The sequence below is a fragment of the Notamacropus eugenii genome, chromosome 1 (genome assembly GCF_028372415.1).
Source record: "Notamacropus eugenii isolate mMacEug1 chromosome 1, mMacEug1.pri_v2, whole genome shotgun sequence".
In the NCBI taxonomy this organism is placed as follows: Eukaryota; Metazoa; Chordata; class Mammalia; order Diprotodontia; family Macropodidae; genus Notamacropus; species Notamacropus eugenii.
This window is the reverse complement of record NC_092872.1, coordinates 39,160,727-39,187,795: the sequence shown is the minus strand read 5'-3', so window position 1 is coordinate 39,187,795 and position 27,069 is coordinate 39,160,727. Positions and strand designations below refer to the sequence as shown.

Here is a 27,069-nt window from a genome sequence, read left to right as displayed (position 1 = left end):
AAAATGGGGACAGTAATAGCATCTATATCCTGAGGTTATTGCAAGGATATGATGGTATAATATTTGTAAAGATCTCTGCAAACCTTAGAGCACTATATAAATACTCTGAGTTTAAATGATTTATCCATGTTCGCACAGCCAGGATGTGCAGCCTGAGCCTAGGTCTTCCTGGCTTCAAGGCCAGTTCTCTCAGCTATGCAATGCTGCCTGTTGGAGTCATGACTTGGATTTCAATTAGTTGTAAAATTCTTGAAAAATAATATTAAGGAAAGTTTTGTAAACATTTGATAGGGCAATGTGTGCATGACCTCATTTCCTTTGTCTTGATGTGTGAGTCAGTGAGTGTGTGTGTGTGTGTGTGTGTGTGTGTGTGTGTGTGTGTGTGTGTGTGTATCAGGAGGATGATATGGATATGTTTAAGGGAAATTGTTATTTCTGCTTCTTGATATCTAGAGCTAAGTCAAAAGTAAAATCATAGAATCACATATTTAGAACTAGAAGAGAATATAGAGGCTAACTAATCTAACCAACTCCCTCCCCTTCCCATTATAAATGAGAAGACTGAGCCCCAGAAGCTTAAAATATTTTTAGTTACTTGTCCAGCAAGTTGGGTACACTTCCCTAGAAAAAAGTTGTTTTCTTTTGTCAAGTGTCTTAGAGCAAGCAGGGTTCTTAACCTAGAGTCCATGAGCATTTTTCTTTTTGGTAAATATTGATAATTGTATTTCTTTATACTTGATTTTCTTTGTAATTCAATGTATTTTACTTATGCATTTAAAAACATTATTCTGAGAAGGGTTCTGTAAGCTTTGGCAGATTAACAAAAGGATCCATGACATGAAAAAGGCTAAGAGTCCTTGTTTAGGGGATGAGGTCCATGGACTTGATTAAGCATCTATCACTATGTGGACAAAAATCTATGAAGCAAAACTGTTGGTAAGGAAAAAGTCAGATAGTTATAACCCAATGTCTACTTATTTTAATTGGAAAAAATATGAGATGTTCCTCAACCACCCAAATGAGTCACTCTTTTTTGCTCAAATACACTCAAATATGTAACTGTTAGCTAATATAGCTGTTAGCTGATAGTGTTGTTACGTATAACTGGTATAACTGTGATAATATATAACTGCTGGCTGGTAGCATTTGTCAAAAGGAGAAAAAGATAACAATGGCAGGGGAGGGGGATGAAGTCAAAGATGGCAGAACACAAGAACTATCCCACTCATCAATCTCCATAGGATTGTCAGCTTCTTTGTGTGATTTGGAAGCAGTTTTTACTGGTTCTGGAGATTTGTCATTCCTTGGGTATAGACTGTAGACTCAGTGACTGCTAAAGTATCTTTGCCAGATGTCATCTGGCTATAAAGGACATAGACTTACTGGTTCTTGAACTTTCCAAGCCACTTGTGGCTGCCCTTGAATTCCAATATCTTCACATCATCATCCCTTTCTGTATCCTCCCATGTATGTGTGTATGTGTGATGCCCACTGTATAGAGTAATTTGACTATAAAGGACACCAAGTAAACTATATGATGAAAAATAGGTACGAATTTACTATAGACTGTTAAAGCATAAAGCAAAGATTGATCGTGCATGTATTCCTATAGGAAGGGATAGGTTGGCTTACTATGTAACCTCAAACAATTTTATCTCATTTGTCTGGTTCTTAGTTTTCTCACCTATAAAAACAACAGGTCTGGATATGATAACTTCTGAAATCCCTCATTTTTTTCAAATCTTCTGTTCTTCTTGGGAAGTACTGATGCTTTACAGAATGACTGAAAGTGATAAGAAAACTACATGCTAGTTTCCTTATTGGCAAGAAAAATAAGGAACCATATAGAAGAGATAATATATGAGTAAACCATGGATCCAAACCACAATTGCATTTTTACGTAATTTGGGTTCAACATCGTGAGTATCTTACAGATCATTCTCTTTGGTTTGTACCCCTGTCTGGGATTTCTCATGAGAGCATCAGGGGATTTAACTCATGTATAGGTCTCTAAGGAAAATGATAAAAAGGCCCTCAACATTTATGAAAGCACTCAGGCTAATAATGTATGTAATTTAGGACAGGTTTTATATAACCAGACAAAAAACAGAAGGCAAAGACAACTCATACCATAAACAATCAAGACAGTGCTCCTTTCAGTAAGTTTTCACCATCCCCAAGGACTAAGGACTGAGGTGCCCCTATAAGAGGTAAATCTCAGGCTCACTAGAGAGTTGACCCTTCTCACTTCAGTGCTTCGCCATTTTCCCAAGGACATATACAAGGAAAGGAATGGAATAAGCATTTAAATAATACCTATTATGTGCCAGGCTCTGTGCCAAGCTTACAAATATTCTCTCTTTTGAGCCTCACAACAATCCTGAGAGATAATTGCTATTTAATGTTATAATGTTACAATTGAGAAAACTGAAACAAACCGAAGTAAAGTCCACACACTACCAAGGATGACACAGATAGTAAGGACTGCACCACTTAACTGCCTATCTAGTCACCCAGCCTTGTAGAATTAATCCAGTTACCCATTCACCCAAAGGGGACATCAGCTGGATCTGATAAATCGTTGATCTCTTCTCCTGCCCCCCAGACATATACAGTACTACATCCCAGGAACAGTGGTTTGCTTCTTTGCGTTATGGTTCTATCTTTTGTTACTCCTTGGCTCTGTCTTCTGCTTGCTCCTAGCAGCTCCTCCACTTGGTATGGGAACTTAGTGTTATCATGAGATTCTTTTTCTTTTTTCCAAGAGCTTTGGTCTACTTTTTTGGTTCCTATTGTTTAGAAACATTGGTCCTCAAATTCTTCTACTTTTCCAGGAACTCTTCTGTCCTTACTGCTGTCAAGTCCTCACACTCTGGGATCTTGACCCAATAGCTACTCATGGCTCTGTCACTCCCCTTGGCTGCTGCCATCTCTCAAACCAAATGGCTCCCTCTTACTTTGAGGCCAAAGGGCCTTGTAAATGCTCAGGTTTCTCTTCCAGAGAAGTGATCTTTGCCTGAAATCCATCTCTCAAGGGCATTTCTCTTTAGTAGTTTAATTTCAGTCTCTGTTTGCTCACCAAAATCCAAAGGTGGCCAAAATCCAAGGGTAAGGCTCAGTTGTCTAGATAGTAATGATTCAATTATCCTTAAGTGGTCGTTAATGAGGATGCTTCTACCTAGTATAGAGAAACATTTTTAAGGCTTTATCAATTAATGGCAAGGAAGACCCAGGACAATACCTGAGGACATATACTCCATAACATCTTAATTTTCTTCTCCCCGGTATACTGTACCCTGTTCAAAAGAATTATGATCATCAAAGAATTCACTTGATATCAATGTATCATTTAAGTTAAAGAGAAACTGAACTCTGTCCTATATGATAATAATAATAGCTAGAACTAGCATTTATACAGAACTTTTAGGCTGCAAAGCACTTTACAAATATTCTCATTATATCCTCACAACAACCCTGAGAGGTAGTTATTATTATTGCCCCTATTTTTCAGATGAGGAAACTGAGGCTGAAAGAGATTAAATAACTTATCTAGGACGACACAGCTAATAAGTGATTAAGGTAGAATTTGAACTCTGATCTTCCTGAAACTAAGTCCAGTGCTTTATTCACTGCTTCTCCTAGCTGCCTATGTTTTGAGTAATGGACTAGAATCTGATTTCTTTTCTTTTCTTTCTTTCCTTCTTTCTTTCTTTCCTTCTTTCTTTCTTTTTTCTTTCTCTTTCCTTTTCTTTCCTTCCTTCTTTCTTTCCTTCTTTCTTTGGTAGTATTTTATATTTTTTCCAATTACAAGTAAAGATAATTTTTAGCATTCATTTTTTATAAGATTTTGAATTTCAAATTTTTCTCCCACCCACTCCCCTTCTTGAAGACAGCAAACAATCTGACATAAGGTATACATATGAAATCATGTAGATAATTTCGACATTAGTCATGTTGTGATAGAAGAAACAGAACAAAAAAGAAAAGCTACAAAAAAAGTGAAAATAGTATACTTCAATCTGTATTCAGACTCCTCAGTTCTTTCTCTGGAGATAGGTAGCATTTTCCATCATGAGTCTTTTGGAATTGTCTTGGATCATTGTATTGTTAAGAAGAGCTAAGTTAATCACAGATGATCATTGTACAATGTTTCTGTTACTGTGCACAATGTTCTTCTGGTTCTGCTCACTTCATTTAGCATCAGTTCATGTAAGTCTTTCCCGGTTTTTCTGAAATCCACCTGCTCATAATTTCTTACAGCACAATAGTATTCCATTATATTCATAGACTGCAACTTGTTCAGCCCTTCTCCAGTTGATGGGCATTCCCTCAATTTCCAATTCTTTGTCACTCGAATATGATTTCTAATATCTAATTGCTAGTGCTTTAAGGTTTACACAGTGATTTACTTACCACAAAACTGTGAGGTAGGTAGTGCCAATATGACTACATCCCACTTACAGATGTGAAAACTGAGGTTCAGAAGGACAAATAATTTTTACAAAGTCTTTCATGCTATACTTGTGGGAAAGATGGAGAGATGTAGGTTAGATGATAGTGCAGTTAGGTGAATTTAGAACTGATTGAATGACTAGACCCAAAGAGCAGCCATTAATGGATTGACATCACCTTGGAGGCAGATCTCGTGATCTGTCCTTGGCCCTTGTAACACCAAAGTGATACCCATAGCAGCTGCGATGAATATACACGTGTCTCCATGGTTGGTTCACAAGCTGTAACAAACTCTCCTCCTCCAAGACAAAACCAAAGTAGTTATTTGGGACATTGCTATCAGGATGCCAGAAGGCAAGATTTAGTAAGGTACTCATCACCAATCCAGGGAGTGCTGACATTTCTCTCCATCAAACCTCCCTGCAAGCAAGTAACCCTAGGAAAGTTCTTCACTCTGCTTGTTCCTCTCTCTGCCTGCTTTTCTCTCTGCCCATACCTTTCCCTCCAAGCAATACAATATATACTGTTTCTAATCAAGAACTCCACACTTGACTGACTTAGTGCCAAGAGGCTTGGAAATCAGCACTTCATTGGGAAGGTGTGGGGATCCCTGTGGCCTAGAACCTATTTGGTTCTGGGCCAGAGCTCCAAGTAAGATCTGTTAATGGGCAAGGAAGATCCTGTATCCCATCAACATTACAGCCCTATGCTAGTCAACTTTTTTAAATCTAAGATTTGCATGAAGGAATTGATGGCTTAATTGATGAGTTTGCAAATGACATGAATCTGGAAGGAACAGATAACGTGTTTGATAACAGAGACAAGATTCAAAAAGGTCTAAGCAGGTTAAAATCATAGGCTAAATTGAGTAACAACATTTAGTTGACATAAATGTAAGGTTTCCATTTGGTTTTAAAGAGTCAATTTTACAAATATAGGATGTGGAAGATGTGAATAGATGATAGCTCATGTGAAAAAGATCTGAGGGTCTTAGGGACTGCAAGCTCAATATTCTCCAAGAGATCTCTCTTCTATCCTCCTTATCTCACAACACTTAGATTTTTTTCTACCACTATCTCCTCCTTCACTTCTCACATAAAGAGGTGGCCCATTTTCCTTGCCAAAGCCGATCTTTCTATATGCAATCCTGATCTCAGTCTCTCCCATATTCTCCAGTCATTTGCTCTCCACCTCTTCTCTTTTTTCTTCCTAATCTTCAATGTCTCCTTATCTACTAGCTCCTTTCCTGCTATCTACAAACATGCCTATTTCTCCCTCATCCTCAAAAAAAAAATCATTTAATTAGACCATCCTCTTCACCTATCATACCATATCTCTCCCTACCTTCTCAGATAAATTCCCTAAGAAGCTAAGTATTCACTGCTGTGCGGATACAACAACAGCAGTACAAGTAAACCGCAGGGTTAACGTGTGTGGCTTCACGTAAGATCAGACAGCAGAGTTAAAGGAGGCCTTCCAGCTGTTTGACCAAACACAGATGGAAAGATCTTACAGAGTCAGCCCTGGGCCAGAATCCTACCAACGCTGAGGTGCTCAAGGTCTTAGGGTAAAGGTGCTAGACTTTGAACACTATCTGCCAATGCTGCAGACCATAGCAAAGAATAAGGACCAGGGAACATACGAAGACTATGTAGAAGGGCATTGGGTGTTTAATAAGGAAAGGAATGGCACAGTCATGGGGGCTGGGTGAGAAGATGACAGAGCTTGAAGAAGCAGAAGGCATGAGGACAGCAACAATTTATCAACTATGAAGAGCTAGTGTGGTAAATGACTGAGAACAACTCCCTTTCCACAAAGAACTCCCTCACTTTCTCAATGTAAAAACAAGTCTCTTGCCCCTGAAGCAAGTAACTACATTTTCAGGGTTGTGTGTGTGTTTGTCCTTCATTGCTAAAGAAGACCATGCCATCAGAAAAATGATGACATGACTTGCACTTGACTTTGTTTTGAATGAGGGAGGGCTGTGCAGGTCACCAGCCTCACTTCTCCTCCAGAGCCATCTGAATCCAGTGACCAGATATTCATCAGGATGACTGGAGATAACCCAGGATGAGACAACTGGGGTTAAGAGACTTGCCCAAGGTCACACAACTAGTGAGTGTCAAGTGTCTGAGGTGAGATTTGAACTAGGTCCCCCTGACTCCTGCACTGGTGCTCTATCCACTGCACCACCTAGCTGCCTCACACTTTCAGGGTTACCAGCATGCTTACTTCCAGCACCCACCAGATGTCCTCTTTGGCCTATTAGCTCTCTGCTTTCACCAAATAAAAACTTGCTGCCTGCTCCTAAAATAAAAGAAAAAGGAAGGAAGGAAGGAGAAAGAAAGGAAAGAAAGAAAGAGAAAGAAAGAAGGAAAGAAAGAAAGAAGGAAAGAAAAAAAGGAAGGAAGAAAGAAAGTGAGAGAAAGAAAGAAAGAAAGAAAAAGAAAGGAAGGAAGGAAGGAAGAAAGAAAGAAAGAAAGGAAGGAAGGAAGGAAGGAAGGAAGGAAGGAAGGAAGGAAGAAAGAAAGAAAGAAAGAAAGAAAAAGGAAGAAAGGAAGGAAGAAAGGAAGGAAGGAAGGAAGGAAGAAAGAAAGAAAGAAAGAAAGAAAGAAAGAAAGAAAGAAAGAAAGAAAGAAAGAAAGAAAGAAAAAGGAAGAAAGGAAGGAAGAAAGGAAGGAAGGAAGAAAGAAAGAAAGAAAGAAAGAAAGAAAGAAAGAAAGAAAGAAAGAAAGAGAGAAAGAAAGAAAGAAAGAAAGAAAGAAAGAAAGAAAGAAAGAAAGAAAGAAAGAAAGGAAAGAAGCTATATGCATTTAGGGTTTCCATTTCTTTCTCCTCTTTATCTCTTTTAAATTCCCAGTAATCTTGCATCTGACCTCATTATTCAACAGAAAATGTTCTCTCCAAACTTGCCAGTAATCTCTTAAATGCTAAACCTAATGACCTTTTTCTCACTTCTCATCCTTCCTAGCAGCTCTGTATCACTTTCTCATTAACACTCTCTCCTTGCTAGGCTTTCATGATACTTCCCTTTTCTGGTCCTCCTCCTATCTGTCTGTTCATTCACTTTCAGTTTCTTTTGTTGTATCTTTATCTTTGTCATGTCCAGTAACCATGCTTATCTGTAAGACTATGTTTTAGCCTTCTTTCATTTTCCCTTTATATTATGCCACTTGGTGATCTCATCAGCTCCCATGGGTTCAATGATCATCTTTATGTAAATGATTCCCAAATATACACATATATAATATTCATATATATATATACACATATGTAGCATAGATACATACATACATAATATACATATGCACATAACAAAATACATATCTACCTACATAACAACATATGTATATATATGTATACATGCATACATATATCCAATCCTAGTCTCTACCAAGCTTTAGTTCCATATCACAGATTGCCTTTTGGACCTCTTGAACTAGATGTCTCTAAGGTAACAAGTTCAACATGAGCCTGAAACAAAATTCATTTTTTTCTCCCCAAACCCTCCCTTCTTCTGACAAGAGAACCACCATCCTCCCCATCTCCAATAGTTCATAATCATGGTGTCATCTTCAATTCCTCAGTTTCACTAACCCTACTACATATACAGTCAGTTACCACATCTTTTTATTTCTATCTTCCCAACATCTCTTCCCTATGTCTCCTTTTCTGACCTCACACTGCCCACACCTGTGCAGATCCTCATCACTTCTTGTCACCATTATTGCTTTCTAATTGGTTTCCCTACCTCAAGTCCCTCCGTATTCCAATCCATCCTCCCATCAGTTGCTAAAGTGATTTCCCTAAAGGTTAGGTCTGCCCACATCCCCTCCTCTGCACCTACACAATAAACTCCAGTGGTTTCCTGTTACTTCCAGGACCAAATATAAACTCCTCTGGCATTGAAAGCCCTCCACAATCTACCTTTTTAATCTTTTCACACTTTCTCTCCTTCAGCTACTCTCTGATCTCATTATTGTTCCTTGCATGTGACATTCCATCTCCTGGCCTCATGCTGCCATTCCAGGCTTTCTCCCATGCATGAAGTACTCCTCATTTCTCCCTGTTAGTTTCCCCAGCTTCCTTCAGTATTCAGTTCAAATCACACTTTCTGCTAGATAATCCCCTCTGGGATTATTGTCCATCTCCATATATTCCATTTCCATTTTGTATGTATACATACTATGATTTTCATATTGTCTCCCCGATTGGAATGCAGGCTCCCAAGCGCCAGGAATGTTTTGACCTTTCTGCGTAACTGTACTGTTTAGCATAATATCTGACACAGAGTAATCATTTAATAAATGTTTGATGACTGACCGGGGTTCACATCTTTGCTGTGACCTTTTCTAGATGTCCTAGGACAAGTCATCTTCTCTGTGGGACCATTTCCTCATCTATCAAATGAGGCAGCTGGGCAGATGACCTCTGGGGTTCTTTCATGCTCTAAATTTATCCTAACCATGATTTTATGATGATGAACTCAAACCTTGCCTCTGGCATGTCCTGAATGTGTAATGATGAGTACAGGACTTAACCCCTATCAAGTTGTGCTCTTATATCGGGTGCAAAAGCACATTAGAAGCTTGAGGGAGGATAGAATTAATTCCTTTATTAAAAACACATTTAGTAAACCCCTCCCTCCCAGGCAAAAGCAAGAAGCTCCTTAGGATTTCAGATGCTCCTTACGAGAGTGGTGGAACTGTCTTTATATACTCCTCTTTCAAAGGGTGCACAGCTGGGTCTCAGGTTAATTCACCTGGGGGCAAAATTAGCTCAAGCAACCCCAGATGTCTTCCACAATATCTTGGCTCACTATGTGTGGGAGTTCAGGGACTCTACTCAATCCAACCCAATTCCACTAACTCAGGGGTAGGGAATTTCCAACCTTGAGGCCACATGTGGCCAGGGGTCCTCAAGTACGGCCCTTGGACCAAATCCAAACTTCACAGAACAAAGTCCCTTAATAAAAGGACTTGTTCTGTAAACTTGGACTCGGTCAAAAGGCCACACCCAAGGACCTAGAAGGCCATATGTGGCCTTGAGGCTGCAGGTTCCTCACCCCTGCACCAACCTTGGCCCACAACATCTCAGAGCCCCAGTAAGTGTCTTCATCTGTAAAATGGGAATAATAATGCCTGTAATACCTATCTCACAAGACTGTTGCAAGGCTCAAATGTATTGAGCAAACTGCAAACTTTAGAGTACTACATACCAGTTATTATTATCTGTGCCTGTCACAGAGTTGGAACTTAATAGATGCTTGTTGAATGAATGAGGTTAGATATTATTGTGCTTTGCTATCCCCTGCCGCATGCTTCTCCAACCCTGGAATCAATCCAATACCTGTACCTGCATCAGGAAGTGAGTTAAAACTGGGGGATACCAGGTCATGAAATCATGAGATTTAGAACTAAAAAGGACCTTGGAGATCATCTAATCTGAGCCAGTCTCCCTTATCCCTCCCCACTCACTATATACATATATGTAGAGAGATAGATAGACAGACAGACAGACAGATAGATAGATGGATAGAGTGTGTTTGAATGTATGTGTGTGTGTGTGTGTGTGTGTGTGTGTGTGTGTGTAAATTTAGACGCAAAGATCATTTTGTTTGCACCAAAGTCACATTGTCTGCAGGCGACTAAGCCAGAATTTTAATCCCTACACCAAACCCACCTTTGTTTTCCCAATATCATACTTATTTTCTCCACTGGCTTTAATTTGAAATCATTCTAGGCAGTCTGTCCCTTCTAGGTCCTGCCTAATCTGGAGCAAAAGTGTCAAGTGGACTTTATGCAAACCCTCAACACTCTCAAGTGGGTAAGAACCAGGTTAAAATATAACTGAAATGTTTAACAAAATAAATAAAAATACAGTTAAATATCGATAACATCACATTTTAAAACAGTTAAATGTACAACCTGCAGGGACATTATGTATGGTTTAGTGCCAATTCCATTTCTATTTGAGTTTGGCATTAACTAGTCTAGAGAACTCCTGGAAATACAGACTAATTCTGAGGATCCTGCAAATGCTGAGCTATCTATCCTTTTCCCTTCCCTCGCCAGTCTGAATAACACAAAAAAAATTAAGTTTGTCAACTCAAAGGTCTGAGTGGGATTGGTAATTGGGAGAAACCAAATAAGATGGGAATAGGAGAAAGGTACTCTGTAAAGAGTGGTGAAAAACAATGAGAAAAGAGAACTCTGGAGGGGTTGATTCCCTTCCCCTCCCCCAAAATGGAACTTGAGGAGGGTATGGAATGATTGGAGTATGCTAAAAAATTGTCCCCAGGCTGGCTTGAGAAACTGATGGATTAGCTATGCTATGAAACCATGGTAACTGGCAGGAAGGTTGGACAGGGATGTGTGTGTGTGTGTGTGTGTGTGTGTGGCCATCAGAGGAGAGATGTTATCCCAAAGGAGTGACAGGGTGTTGCCAACTCTAAGAACAGACATATTGAAGAAGAAATCTCCACCAAAAGCAGATCTAATTTTCCAGACTACAAGGGACTCAGGGGATTTACTTGCATCCTTGGACTATAATGGTCCTTTTTTTCCATATTCCTTATTCCATAACATTCTTAATGTTCTCTTTATTCCATAACATTCTTAATATATACTTAAGAGTGGAGTCAGTGTCAGCATACCAGGAGAGATTGGGGTATTTGAGGTATTTAGTGCACCTCTGGTATGAGGGCTTGCTGAGTCCTTTTCAGAGTTGTTCATCCACCTTTGGCATCTACCTGTCACCAAACTCTTACTTGTAGCTAGCTCCAAGAAGCTGTAGCATGCTCAGTAGCCACACTCTGGTTAAAAACCATCTTAGTAGATAGACCAAACCAGGTTGAGGGTAACAGGCCTCATATGCATCAGTGAGTTAAGAGAATGGCTATCCCAAGCATGAAAAGACTTCTCCCAGCAGAATGGGCAGATGAAAACCAATGTGTTCCAGTGGTCATGAAGGCAACTGAAGCATGCACCATGAAATGGTGAGAGCTTGGCTAGACACAAAGCCACCAAGGTCATCCATTGCATCCTGGGCCATCACCAGTTGTCTTGACTTTTGTCGTGCCACTGGACTTTGTCAACTCTGGAAGAGAGAGCGAGGCTGATGATTTTGTGCAACTCTGCCTCACTTAAATACAATTCATGCACAAGTCAAGACATCACCCCATGGTGCCATTGGTCCCCTTCAAAAACTGAGAATAAGCAAGAACAACGATATTGAGATGATACAGTACAGTAGAGGGATATTATACAGACTGTGACTCAGGGTTTCTGTGAGGGAGCTATGAGACAAAAGAGGAAGAAAATCCCCCTAAAATGTACCTGAGCCATGATATCATATCATAAAATTAGAGATAGAAGGGACTTTAGAAATTATCTAGTCAAAGACCCCATTTTATAGATGAAGAAACTGTGAAGAAAAAAGAAAGTGACTTGACCATTGTCACTAAGGTGATAAATATATCAGGGATTCAAACACAAGTCCTCTCTCTCTGTTTCTCTGTCTCTATGTGTGTGCATGTCCCTCTGTGTGTCTCTGTGGGTCTCTGTCTCTGTCTCTGTCTCTCTCTGTGTCTTCAGTGAATGCACTACTCAGGAAGGGAAGGAGTGAGGTAAAGAAGGGAGCAGGATGGAATGAAATAGAGGACAGAGAGAAGAGAAAGGAAATAGACACATACGTAGAAGTTGGGGAAGGAGGAGTTTGCAAAGAGGAAAGCGAAAAGCAGAGAGGGGAGATAGTGAGTCTTAGAGACAAGGTTATAAAAGATTCTATGTAAAATGAAAGGCAACATGACTGATGAAATGAAGCATATTTCCTTACTTGGGTTCCTACCTCTATGTTCTACCCCCTCAAGGAGGCTAAGAGAGTATAAAGTGCAATACGAGAAACAGTGTGGTATATTGAAAAGGGTGCTGGACTTGAAGTCAGGGGATCTGAGTTCAAATCCTGAGTTCCTATTTACTGTGTCACATAAAAATAAAGCTCATGATTATATCATTTTCCTGAGCACCAATCTTGTAGAAGTCTCCAACGCAATTTGCTTTAACCATGAGGCTAAATAAAGCAAGGCTTTACTTTTACTTTTTCTTTGTATTCTAAGCACTTAGCACAGTGCCTGGAATGCAGTAGGCACTCGATAAGAACTTATTAACCCACTAACTGTAGGTAAGCTACTTGTCACCTTTAATTTCCTCATCTGCTGAGAGGTATTACAGCAAAATGACAAGAGGATTCTGCATTTGGAGTCAGAGAACCTGGATCCAAATCCCGACGCTGCCACTTACTACCTATGGGACCTTGGGAAAATCACTCAGCTTTTCTGAGTCTTCATTTCCTCTAATGTGAAATGAGAGGATTGAGTCTAGATAACATCTGCACTTCCTCCCAGCTTGAAATCTATGGTTGTATATGTCAATTGGGAGGAGGAGGATAACCTTCAATGGGTCCATTCAAATTTAAATCTCATGATCCACAATTCTACCTTGCTTCACCACCGGACTGCAGTCAAGGGAAAAGCAGAGACCTCACACCCATTCCCTAAAGTGGACAAGCACATGAGGGTCTTTCTTAATCAAATTCCCCCAGTTGTTAGTTCTTGATCCTTCTTTAAAATTTCTTTGTATCCCTCCAGTGGAATATTCGTTCCATAAGGGCAGGAACTACTTCTTTTTTTTCTTCCTTTTTTTTGTCTTTGCATTCTCAGCAAAGTTGCTTTCAATGTGAAAGTGAAATGAAAATAAAGTAGGCTGGGTCTAGTGGTAAAGGGGTAGTTCTGAGTTTTCATTTTTTTTCTAGTAGATTCTTATCTAAAGCCTCCTAGGAGTATGAACATCCATTTGTGTGCTATGTGAGAGACCTTAACCTTCAAACTTGCAAAGATTGTCTACCCCTTCTCTCCCTTCCTTCTTCAGTTCCAAGTCTAAAGACACTGGATGGTAACCAGAAGAGAATCTGATGCAGAGGACTGGCTGTTTTCCTTTTCAGAGGAGGCTTGTTCGACTCTGATGTGAGTATTATGTTGTTCGTGGAATTTGGTCTTTGAAACAGTGCTAATGACAAGCAGTTGAGATGATGGAAAAGAGGGGACTCAGGGGTCTCCTCCTGAAGAGATCTTGGGAGCTAAAATGAGTTCCAGTCATTTGGGATGATTTAAGTGGGGTCCGGGTGCTAGCTCTGGAACTAGATTAGATAGTTTCTTCTTGCCTCGAAATCTTAGGATTCTTCCTTCCTGTCCCTAAGACTATTGTTATCATTGGGAAGTTACAACTGAAACAATTCAACAACAACAAATAAATGGGCAGGAAATGTTCAGTCCAGGAAATTTGAACCACTTTCCAGAGCTCCTGTGAGAGAGATTTCTGAAGTCTAGCAGTCACAGATGTGTCTTTCCCTCTGTGGTATCTGCTTTCAATTACATTATTTTTGACATGCAGTACTGCTACTCTGGACTAAACTCTTCTTTTAAAAACCACATTGATATCTTTTGGTTTTGCACTACTTTTTCTTTTTCTAATATATTCTCCTTCCTTACCCTCCCATAGATTCTGTATAGCAAAGAATTACACTTCAGTAAAACTAACCAACACATCAGCTAAGTCCAAGAGTATATGCAGAGTTCCACACCTGTAGTCCCCCACCTCTACAAAGAAAGGAGTGAGGTACATTTGCATATTTCTTCTTCAGAACCAACTTTGATCACTGTAATTAGGTGGCATTCAGTTTCTTTTTGGCATTCCTTTTTTTACCATTTACATTATTATTATCATTGTGTATAATCCCTGGTTCTGGAATTAGCTCTTCCTCTTTATAGAAGTGTTGGATGAAAGTATTATTTTATGGGAGTTCACAAGGCTATCAGATGACAGCAGCATTACTGAAAGTAGACAGGAGCCTTTTACTTCTAGTTTAATTGTGCAAAGAGAGGTTAGCCGGATTAAAAGAAAGCTGAAAATAAGTAATAAACCCATATTTGTTGAACATCTGCTCTGTGTCCAGTATTTCCCTAGATATTGTGATGAGAACAGAAATGAATTAGACAATACTCTCCTTATTCTGGGACAATATGTTTAGGGAACATAAAATATACCTCATCCCCTCCCACCCCACTTTATTTTGAAGATAATTACAAAGCAACATACTTCAGTGAGTATTGTGGCATAGTGGCTAGAGAATAATGACTCCTTTGACTCTTACTGGCTGTAAGATCCTGGGTAAGTTACTTAACCTCTTCGTGCCCCCAGGTATCTCTCTGAAACTCTAGGTCACAGAGGTGGTGTTGATCTGCATTAGTAAAGGCAGCTCCTCACCAGGAATTCCCTACATGAGTAAAATTACAGGTTTAGTTTGAGAAAGAAAGAAGGAAAAGAAGGAAGGTAGGAAGAGAGGAAGGAGAGAAAGTGAGAGAAAGAAAAAAGAAACAGCAAGGAAGGAAACAAAAAAGGAAGGGGAGAAAGAAGATGAGAGAAAGGAAGGAAGGAGGAAAAAAGGAAGGAAGGAAAGAAAGAAAGAAAAGGGAAGGAAGAAGGACTCCTTTAAATAACCTGTGATGTTGCTGGCCTGGCCACTACACCTTAGCTCAGAGTTTCAGCAGTTGCCAAAACATTTCATAGCCAGGTCGACAACCAGTTGGTAATGAGCCTCTCCAATCTTACTTAGACTGATTCTCAAACAAGAACCAGTGTTATGGATGGGCCTAGAGACCCAAAGTCTTTCCAGCTTGTTAGGACCTGCCAGAAACTGCCTTTCATGAACAGAAGCTTTGAGAACACAGTCACTTCCACTTCATGCTGACTTTTCTAAATACAAAGTAATCAGATACAAAGTGAATAGGAGACAACATAGTGTAGTGAAAAGAGGGCTGGATCTGGAATGAGAAGACTTGAATTTAAATTTCAGGGTAAGTCATTTCTCTCTGAGGCCTCAGTTTCTTCATTTTTAAGATAAAGAAATGAAATGTATTTATTTTAAAGGAAGGAAAAATATTGGAAGTTGGACTAAATGGCTTCCAAGTATCCTTCATGCTCTAAAGTCTGTTATCTCATGAGCATTAACTGTAGAGTCAGAAGGCCTGGGTTCAAATTCTGATTGTTATATTTACTACTAGTATCTTTGTGATGTACTAATCTAGTGATTTGTTGTCTCTGAAACTCAATTTCCTCATTTGTAAAATGAGTACAGTATGTCACGTTGCTGTTGCTGAGTCATGTTTCACTCTTTGTGATCTTTGTGATTTGGGGTTTTCTTGGCAAAGATACTGGAGTGATTTTGCTATTTCCTTCTCCAGATTATCTTACAGATAAGGAAATGAGGCAAACAGGGTTAAGTGACTTGTCCAGGGTCACACAGCTAGTAAGTGTCTGAGGTTAGATTTAAACTCAGGAACATGAGTCTTCCTGACTCTAGGCCCAGCACTCTATCCACTATCTGCCCTGTACATCAGATTGGATGGTCCCTAAATCCCAAGAATATATAAATGTGGAAGTAATATGGAATAAAAGGATGATCAATCAGAACTTAGCAAGGTTAATCTGGAAACCTTTCCTGGAGAAGAGGAGTCTTGAGGAACTGATGGGCACAGATTGTAAAAGAACATTTGAGAGACAAGGACAGGAGTTAGAAAGTCATGCATTGGGGAAAGCAGTGTTTTTTCTAATGTATTTTGATGAACTGATAGTTTCGCATTAAAAATAAAAAGTTTTCTATGGAGCATGCAGGGTCTGTGTCAATTTTAGGAGAGAAGGGTATTTAGAATACCTCAAGAATACCTTTAATGTTAGCTACCTAGGCACCATCCTAGGGACACAGAATGGGGCATAGGATGTCATGTCTCACTTTGGACTTCCATTAAAGAGCTAGCAAGATATATGGAGAAGAGTGCTAGATTTAGAGTCAGAAGACTAGGGTCCCAATTTCCCCTCGACTATTTGTGTGACAGTGGGTAAAAGTCACTTATCCTTTAGGAACCTCAATTACTTACTTTATCTATAAAATGGAGATGATACTGGCACTGCCTTTTCCCCAGAATCAATCAAGAAAAGCATTTTGTCAAACAAAGTTCTAGGTAAAGGTGAATTGATTTTAGTATTATTGCGATTACTGTCATTCCTGTTCTCACCATCACAAGTACCTCATGCCCAGCCTAGTTCAAATACCTCCTAACTGGGTTGGCTCCAGGCTTCCAGTCTCTTCTTGCCTCAAACCATTTTTTTATCCTGACACCAGACTCATCTTTCTGAAATATCATTTTCATCCAGGAGGTAGGTTGGAATACGTCTTAGATCTCGGCCTCAGTTCCCTCATCAATAAAATTAAGTGGTTGAACTAGGTCAGGGGTGAGGGACCTGTAGCCCTGAGGCCTCAAATCCAAACTTAATAGAACAAATCCTGGATTCAGTCAAAAGGTCATACTTGAGGACCTAGAAGGCCATATGTGGCCTCAAGGCCACAGGTTCCCCACCCCTGGCCTAGGAATTTATTCATCAACCTTATGGCTACCCAGACAGGGGTCTCTAAGGCTACTATTCCCTTATATGAATTATCTTCCCCTTTATATTATAATATATACACCTTGAGAGCAAAAATTTGTCTTATTTTCTATTACTATATCCCCAAAGGCAAAGTGATTGCCAAGGAGTGCCTAAAGTTTGAAACACATTTTGGTCTATCAAAAAAAAATGGGAACCCAAAACACAAGATGAAAACCATTGATGGGGGTAACAAGACTGTGGATTTTTTCATTTATTTATTGTTCATTCATGATAACATTTTAAATAGAAATTGTAAAGTTCTGCACTTGGCTTAAAAAAATCAACTGCAGAAATGATGAGCAGGTGAAATTCAGAAAAACGTGAAAAGATTTACATGAACTGATACTGCAGAAAGTGAGCAAAACTGGGAGAACACTATACACAGCAACAGCAAAACTGTTCAATGTCTAATGTTGATAGACTTGGGTCTAATCAGCAATTCAAGGATCTAAGACAATTCCAAAAGACTTATGATAGTGCCTGCTATCTACATCCAGAGAAATAACTATGGAGTCTAAATGTAGATTGAAACATACTATTTTCACTTTTGGGGGGTTGTTTTTTTGTGTGTGGCTTTTCCCTTTTACTCTGGTTCTTTTTTCATAACATGACTAATGTGGAAATGTTTACATGATTGCACACACATAATCTATATCAGATTGCTTGCCATCTTGGGGAGAATGAACAGGAAGAAGGGAGTTAAAAAAAAATGAAACTCAAAATCTTATCAAAAATGAATGTTGAAAACTATCTTTATATGTAATTGGAAAAAATAAAATACCATTTACCAAATAAATAAGATCAACTTCACAATGACAGGATGTATGTGTGCACATGTAAGTGATTTGGTAATAGTTTAAAAGAAAAGACATAAAGGACAGGGGTGGCCTTGGCAGAGAAGTAGAAAAACAGCAAAGGTAGTAGTGATTTAGGGCAGCTAGGTGGCACAGTGGACAGAGCACCAAGCCCGGAGTCAGGAAGACTCAATCTCCTGAGTTCAAGTTCAGCCTCAGATACTTAACTCACTGTGTGACCCTAGGCAAGTCACTTAATCTTATTTACCTCAGTTTCCTCATGTGAAAAATAAATTGAAGAAGGATATGGCAAATCACTCCAGTATCTTTGCCAAGAAAACCCCAAATAAGGTCACAGAGAGTGAGACACAACAAAGTGACTAAAAAACAACAAGAAAATCAGTGTCTTACTCAACCTAAACAGCCAGCCTGTCCTTGGTGGCTAAAACATTTGTTTCCCTTGACCTGAAAATGCCACAATCTATCAACAGTTGAGACAGGAACAAATTAAGATTCCTAACAATATTTCTTCTCTTGTTGGTCAGATTTTTTTTGTATTTGTGCCATCTACCCATCAAAATAATTTATGGAGCAAAAATGCAGAATACATTTCTCCATCTGGTAACATAGTCTTTTATTCATGTGAAAAATCAAGCAGTATCAGAATTTGGTCTAATAGTTCAATACATAAAAACCAAAGGCCATCTTTTTAGTAATGGGACAGATAAAGTCCAAAAAGCAGAAATGGAAGCCAAATGAAATCAGTTGGTAATATGCTATTGACAGCAGAGTTGTTTTTACGATGATGTAATGAAGTTAATATAAGGGAGAACATTCTCTCTAAATATGAGTTGCCTTATCTTTGGAGTCTGAAACGCATTTTGGCCTATTAAAAACAATGGGCAGTCAAAATGCAAGATGAAAGCCATTGATGGGGGTAACAAGACTGGGGATGAGATCTTGGAAGCTAGAAACTATTATTCTTTCTCAGAACCCTTATTTCTTCTTCTCAAGGACTTGGGAACCTTTATTGCTTCAATAAACATCCAAATGAATTTGATACCTTAGTATTTAGTTATCACCTTATAATCCTTACCACTCAGTTGACCAATGATGAGTTTTCTGAAACAGTGAAAAATCATGGCAACCACTTTGCTCTCTATTGAAGAAGTGAACAGAACTACTTTGAAAACTGTGGGAAAGACATGCCCCTCAGATTGGCACAGAGATTTGTTCAATTAGATACTTCAAGAAAAAAATCTAACTATTGAATAATTTTGATTTTATGATTGTAACAGTATCAGAATTTTTAAATGGAACACAAGTTTTAGAAACATCCAATTGTGTAAGGGGTGCAATGGATAAGAGTTTCACTCCTAAAGTCAAGAAGATGAATCTTTCTGAGTTCAAATCTGACCTCAGACACTTACTAGCTACGTGACCTTGGGTAAGTCAATTGGCCCTGTTTTCCTAAGTTTCCTCATCTGTAAAACAAACTGGAAAAGGAAATGGTAAACCACTCCAATATCTTTGCCAAGAAAACCCCAAATGAAGTCTTCTTTCAGAAGACTGAAAAACAGCTGAACAACAAAGAAAAATGAATATGTTGGATCAGTGGATTAGAAGGCCTTTGAGGTCCTTTCCAACTCTAGATCCAGGAGCCAAGGATTCTCCCTATTAAAAAGATTTAAAATGGAAAGCATCTTTTACTCTAATAGAGTTCAACCATTTCATTTTACAGGTCAGGAAACTAAGGCCCAGGGCACTTGTGGGTGACTTGACCAACATCACAGAGGCAGTATCAGAATGGAGATTTAAATACGGACCCAAATTTACTCAGACAAAGGAGGAAGAGGTTCGATTTCTATGTTCTTTACAACTCTGGCATCCTCCAAGATGAAGTGTTAAAACCAAATTCAAAATAGCTAGCTCTCAATTACTCAGGGCCAGAGTATCCGAACTTATCCCACCTCCTGTTTCACGTAGAAGAGGAATTAGACTTCTTCTTTTGGGGGACGGAAATGGGACCAATAGGTGGAAGTTACAGGGAGACCAATTTTAGTTCAACACTAATAGAAACTTCCAAATAATTCAAACTGTCCCAGAATGAGTGCATTAGAAAGTAGTGAGTTCTCCATCAGGGGAGGTCTCCAAACAAAGATTGTATCATGACTTGAGGATGTGGTAGAGGTTTCATTTTGAGGGATGGGAAGCGGAGGTTGGGCTAGAAGATTTCTGAGATGCTAAGATTCTGTATTCTTCTCATACTCATCCGTCAGGCCACACAACATTAAAAAGAAAACCAAAGAAAATCACTTAGAGAGCTTGATTGAGCTCATTTGTAGGTCAAAGAGTCATGAAATACTCATGAATGTTCCTGGGTATCAACTGACCTGAATGTTTACTGGTGAGGAGATAGGTGCTTCCCCTCTTTCCTATAATTATTTGTACTTAAAATTCTTTGAAATGGTTAAAGAAGGTTTTTTCCTTTCTTCAAAGATAGTAGGAAAAGGGAGAATTTGGAAACCTATGTCCCTTTGCATGAAGAGAAAGATTCACAAAATCAGACTCTCAGAATCTCAGAGATGGAATTAACCATAGAGATAAGCTATTTCAGATCACCTCCAAGCAGGAATCCTTGTGATAACAGACCTGACAAATGACTGTCCAACCTCGGCTCAAAAACTTCCAGTGCTGGAGAACTTGCTGTCTCCCAAGGCATCCCTTTCCACTCTTGGACAGCTTGAATGGTTAAAAAGTGTTTCCTTATATGAAGCTTAAATCTACCATTTTGCAACTTCCACAGTGAATGGATCTGACCTCTAGAGTAAAAAAAGAACACATTTAACCCTTCTTCTACATGACATCACTTCAAAAACTTAAAGAAAATGCATAAGCAGCATTTAATATAATTCACTCACTTTAAAGATGAGGAAACAGACCAAGAGGAGGGAAGTCACTTGTCCAGAGTTAAGGTAGTGGGAGAATGGGACTAAAACCTGGGTCTTAACCCCAGTAAATTGCTGCCTCCAGTGTGAAGAATTCTGGGAGGAATAATTGTGGTTTATTCATTCTCAAAGAGGACCAATGACATCAGTAGGGTGATGTCTTGAGTTGCAAGTGAATTGGATTTAAGTGAGGCAGGGCTGTGCAAAGTCATCAACCTCACTCTCTGGAAGGAGGAAAGGATGAAGACGATGATACCAAATTGATCAGGTGTGTAACCCCTGAGCTTTTTTAAGTGGAACAGAGAGCCATTCAGGGACTAAAAGATGTCTCTAGGAGTTGAACACTGGTAGCAATCACACATGATGGCATATTTCTTCTGTCCTATCCTCTTATCATCACCTATCAAAATCTTACCCATCTTTTTTGGGGATCTCCCATCACTGGTGGTCTTCAAGAAAAGGCTGGTTAACCATTTATCAGGAATTTTGTAGAGGCAACTTCTATTTTTGGTATGGGTTAAATCCAGTGGTATGTTTAACTGGCTCTCTGAAGAGGAAAAAAAACTGCTTTGGCACACTTTTAAGTTTAATCTTCATTATTTTAACACTTTCTCCATCACTTTCTTAAGTCTGGAAAACAACAAAACAAGATATCAAGCCCTGATTTGTAATACTTGGCTGATGTCTGAAGTGTAACTACTCCCAATGAAAATTTAACAATTAGCTCTTGAGCTCCCATTTCAGCAGGATCTCACAACCCCAGATGGATACTTCTTAAGTCCCATCCAGTTCTGAGACTCCACAATTCTATCTATTTTATGATGCTTTCTTTGCTGCCCTCAAACTAGATATGTTCTTTTCCCACCAAACTCCATATCATTATCTTTGTCTGGTACGTTGTAGGTTCTTGATGAATGCATGTTAATTAATGGACTGAATGATTTGTCACATTCTTTGGAACTGTAAATAAATACATTATATTTATTGCATAACTACTAACATATGCACCTGTTGTCTGTGTCACCCCTCTCCCATAGAAGGTAAGCTCCTTGAGAGCTTGTTTAATTTTTATTTTTGCTTCCAGCGCCCAGCACCATGCCTGGCAGAGGATAAGTGTTTAACAAGTGTTTGTTAATTGATAACCATATCCTGCCAAAAATTGGAGTTATGGGTCTATCGGATCCAGTCTAATGCAGAATGAACTCATGGAATTTGTCTTTTTGTCCCTGGAAGGACCTACCCTACAATAAGTAATTATTGCATTGAATGGATTTGAAGTTGGAAAACTAAATCTTTCCAGAGAAATCAGGAAAACTTCTGAAATTTCTATAGATAGGTTTGTGAGCAAAAAACCCCCAAAACAGAAGAGGAAAACTTTTCCAGGTAAAAGTTTACAAGAGAGTCAGAAACCACAGGCTCCACAGTAATTCATATATCAAAAACTACAGAATTTCACTTCTTTCTCTAGGCTTTCTAATTTCCCTTTCTTTATACTGTTGTATCTGTGAGCAAATGGTGTGAGAGAATCAGTGTCCTCAAGCACCCATTTCTTGCCATCTATATCATCTGTTCCCTTTCAATCTGGCAAATCTTCAGGAAAATACAGTCTTCATGAAAGCCAATGCATGAAATAAATGCTGGGGTGAAGATACAGAGGTATTTGCAATAACCAAGACACAATTTCATGCAAGTTGTGCCCAAGAAAATGTCTGAGAAAAAAACAAATAGAAACAAACAACTGCACACATTGATGACACGCAAAGGTCCACAAAGTAGTTTTCTTCCCAATAACTCTGTGACGTAAGCACTACAAATGTTATCTCCACTTTACAGATGGGAAACTGAGGTTCAGAAAGGTGAAGGGTTCTTGCACAGAGTTCACTCAGTAAACATTAGGAATAGGGTTTGAACTCAATTCTCTTTTTTCTAAATTTAGAGCTCGCTGAGAGAAAATAGTGAGTGGTTTTATAAGTAAGCTACTGTGCCTTATAAGTACTGACACCACAAGTGAGTTCATACAATGGGGAAGACAATATGTAAATATCTAGGTTCATACAAGATATATAGAACAGATAGAAGGAAATGGACCATAGGGGTCATGTTAGGAGACTGTTGTGTTTTCAATTAATTCATTAATTTGTTTATTAACAATTCTCTTCATTAATTGTGTAATTTGTTATTGCAATCTGAGATTAATGTGTTTGGGGGGAGGAAAATTGGAATGGGCTCCCTGAATTTCTGAAATTTGTCATGTTTATATTTTCAATCCTGGATTTAGGAATATAAGGAAAGTAATCGAGATCAATATTCTGTCTCAGACAAAAGCAGCATTTTATATATATATGTGTGTGTGTGTGTGTGTGTGTGTGTGTGTATAATATATGTGTATACACAAGCATACATACATATATGTAAGTACACACACAGAGCATTCAGAATCAGTCAGGTGTCATAATGGATAGCACACCAGGCATGGAGTCAGGAAGATCCAAGTTCAAATCCTAACTCAGAAATTTACTAGTTGCATGACCTTGGGGAAGATATATAATTTCTTAGAGCTTTGATTGCCCCATCCATAAAATGGGGATAATGATTATACCTCTTCTTATGGGGTTGTTGAGAAGACTAAATAAAAAAATACATAAATCACTTTGCAAACTCTAAAGGATAGAAATATTAGCTATTATTATTATTCAGAACTACAAAGGATAGTAGAAGTTGTCTAGCCTGTTGTCTGGTTGTATCTGACTCTTTGTGACACCGTTTGGGCTTTTCTTGACAGAGATGCTAGGGTGGTTTGCCATTTCCTTCTCCAGCTCATTTTTCAGATGAAGACACTGAGGCAAACAGTGTTCAGTGACTTGCTCAAGGCCACACAGTTAATGAATGTGTGACTCCAGGCTCCAGGTTCAATCCTCTTTATGACCTAGCTGCCCAGTGGCACAGTGGAAAGAGTCTAGACTAGTGGTTTCAAATTCAAATGCAAATAGATCCTTCCCTTCAGCACAATCTTTAGAAAACCACAAATTAGCATTATCTATGTTTTATGGTATTTTTATTTTTTTTCATTCAACATTTCCTAATTGCATTTTAATCTGGTTCTGGCAGCACTTGGGAGGCTGATTATTTTGACACCACTAATTTAGCCCAATTTCATTATTTTATAGAAAATTGGTATATTACACTGACATCCCACAAAGCAGTTCTTAGAGCCTCATAAGTATACTCAGTCCTCAAAAATTTATCCAGAATTCCTGTCTTTCCTCTGCACTTCATGCCACCTCTACCTAAAAATTTCTAATAGCAGGGAGGTCTCTCACTACCACGTATAATTGCTCATTTCACTTACAAAGATCTCTAATTGTTAGAGGGTTTAAAAAAAATACTGAACCCAAATCTGCCTTCTGTTTGTGTTCCTATTATACATACAGGTTCTACCAAGAGCCAGTGCTGCTCCTGATTATCCAGGAAGCTTGTTCAATTCCAAGCCAGTTTGCCTAGAAATGGCACTAAACACTGTAGACTAGAAAGTAAGAAAAATGGGGAAAAGGTGGTCAGCTCAGGCTAAAGATTTGTAGGGAGACCACCTCATTGAGTGAAATCCTAGGAAGGCACTGAATTCAGGCTCTGCCACTTAAAGCCTTTAAGACTTTAAGCAAGTCACTTCCCCTGTTCAAGCCTCAGTTTCCTCATGAGTAAAATGTGGGATTAGGGTTAGATGATCTCTTAGGGCCAGTCCAGCTCAACATCTATCTTTGTCTGAGTTGATTGGTTGTTGTCCTTCGTCTTCAAAAAGGACCAGAATGACATCACCACGATAAAGTGAAATTTCAGTGTGTCTGACTGTGGTTGATCACACCAATACAAGTTCCGAATGCTCTACCACAGGTTGGGCACAGATACTATGTATGAATATTTTTGGTGGCTACCCCAAATTTGCGCATCCTCCGTTTACTTTGTGCTGTCTCAATTCTGCTTTGCTCAAAAAGCACAGCACGCTTTCTGATGTGGGCACGCCATGCTGAACAATTCTGTACCAGTATCTCCCATGTTGCATAGTCAAATCCAAAGCTCTTGAGAGAGACCTCAAGAGTGTCCTTGTATCCTTCCTTCTGGCCACCATGTGATGCCTGCCTCATGAAAGTTCTCCATAAAATAGTCTTTTTGGCAAGCGTACATTTAGCAGTTGAATGGTGTGGCCAGACCATCGGAGTTGTGCTCTCTGGAGCATAGTTTGAATGCTTGGCAGTTCAGCTCAAGCAAGGACTTCAGTGTCTGAGCATGAGCTATACAGATGTCTGATTATGGCAGATCTCTTATTTAATAATAACATTAACTAGAATTTATGCAAGACTTTAAGGTTTGCAAAGGATTTTACAAATTTTATCTCTTTTAACTTCACAACAACCCTAGAAGGTAGGTATTATTATTATCCTTATTTTTACAGATGAGGAAAATGAGGCAAACAGAGATTACATGTCCAGGATCACATAGTTAGCAAGTGTCTGAGACTAGTAACAAACATTTACTAAGCTAGTACCATGTGCAGAACATGGTATGGGCCAGGAGGAGATGAAAAATTTAGACCATAAAGCATACATCCCCTGTTGTCACAGAGCTTATAGTCTAGGAGGACACTAAGACATGAACTGAGGTAACAATGATGGACAAAATTATTACATGTTACAAGGTTAAGGTACAAACAAAGCATTGTAGGAATGGTCTACTGACAAAGATTGCTCAGAAGTAGGAAGTTTCACCAATAGTTAAATTGGTTCCTATTTTTACTTTCTGGTCCTGGAGACAGTGAAGCCTTGGCATCAATACTGGGTGCATGGGATTAGAGGGGCGAAGCTAGGATGCTCAAGAATGCCAGCAAAAATTAGGAAGGGCAAATCAGCAAGAGCAAACAATTCAGGTGGAAAGTCCCTGCTTGACCAGCTGAAAAAGGGAAGAAAGGGAAGTCACAGGAGGCAGTGAGATGAGCTACCAGATTTGTGTCTACATCCAGCGTAGTTGCAGCATTGCAACTTCAGTCTGCAAAGGGAAGGTTGCCAAACCCTGGAAAAATAAGGCAGGCGTTGTCTGCTGTAGATCCTGTTTTGAGTATGCCCCTTAAGGACTGTCTGCCTCCCTGCTTACCACTAGACTCTCGTATCTATCTTCGTTTTTCAGGGCTGACCCTAGGCAAAAATTGTGAAGTTCATTACAGTGGAGTCTGTTCTCTACTTCCCTTTTTCCTTCCCTTTCATTTTATTTCTTTTCCTACTCCTTCACCCAAAAATCCTTGATAAAATTAGAAGGCTAGACTAGAATCAGGGGGTTTAACCTGGGTTCCATGAACTATTGTTTTCATTTTTTAAGAGGCAATAGGAGATAAGTGACTTGCCTAGAGTCACACAGCCAGTTTTGGGGCCAGATTTGAACTTAGGTCCTCCTGACTCCAGGGCCAGTGTTCTATCCACTCTACCCACTACCTAGCTGCCCTACTTCCATGAACTTTTAAAAAAATATTTTGATTACTATATTTCAATGTAATTGATTTCTTTTGTAGTCCTAATTATTTTACTTTACATACTTTACATACTTTACATACATACATTTTACTTCACATACTTCATATGCATTAAAATTTTTTTAAAATTGTACTATATGTGCATTTATTCTGAGAAAGATTCACCAGACTGACAAAGGGTCCAGAACACACACACACACACACACACACACACACACACACAAAGATTAAGAACCCCTGAATGACTAAATGATCTTTCTTGCTCTAAATCTCATCCTATGACTCAACCTCCCTTTAGGTACCCAGTACCCTTTTGCTCTTTCCTTCTCCAGGATTGTTATTGTTATGAGAATCAAATGTGATAATAAAGGACAAAACATTCTGCAAACCCTAAAATGTTGTATAAATGTCAGTTCTTATTATGATGACTGTTAAAATCTGCTCTTTGGAAAGGATGTGATGGACTGATTCAAATTCATCTGAAAAGGGCTTTTTGATGCCCAAAGGCAGTTGTATTTAATGGGACAAAATTCCCGTTGCTTTTGAGCCAAAGCAGTGAAACTCTAGTTGCATAAATTTATGGCATCAGTAAACAGGATAAGCGAGTTGTTTTCCATGAATCCTGAAACCACCAAATGTGGGGGCTAGCCCTGACCGTTTATTTTTGTTTTTTCTAAGTTTATTCAAAATAATTATATTTTTAAAATTAAGAGAGTCAGGGGAAGGAGAAGAAAGTATAATAATTCTAAAGAAAAGGAGGAATAATTAATTTCCTTTCTTCATTATTGGAAGGGACCTTAGAAGTAATCAAGTTCACC

At 39.0% G+C, this 27,069-nt stretch overlaps 1 protein-coding gene and 1 pseudogene across 2 annotated transcripts in view; both read left to right on the top strand.

Moving 5' to 3' along the window:
* Positions 1–13,240: 13,240 nt before the first annotated feature.
* Positions 13,241–27,069, top strand: part of PDCD1LG2 (programmed cell death 1 ligand 2) — a 56,966-nt gene continuing 43,137 nt past the window's right edge. For both annotated transcript variants that reach the window (XM_072597197.1, XM_072597190.1), the window contains exon 1: positions 13,241–13,474. The gene's annotated coding sequence lies outside the window, so the exon portion shown is untranslated. The remainder of the gene's footprint in view (positions 13,475–27,069) is intronic.
* On the top strand, positions 18,253–26,344 carry LOC140500252 (metaxin-2 pseudogene; annotated as a pseudogene).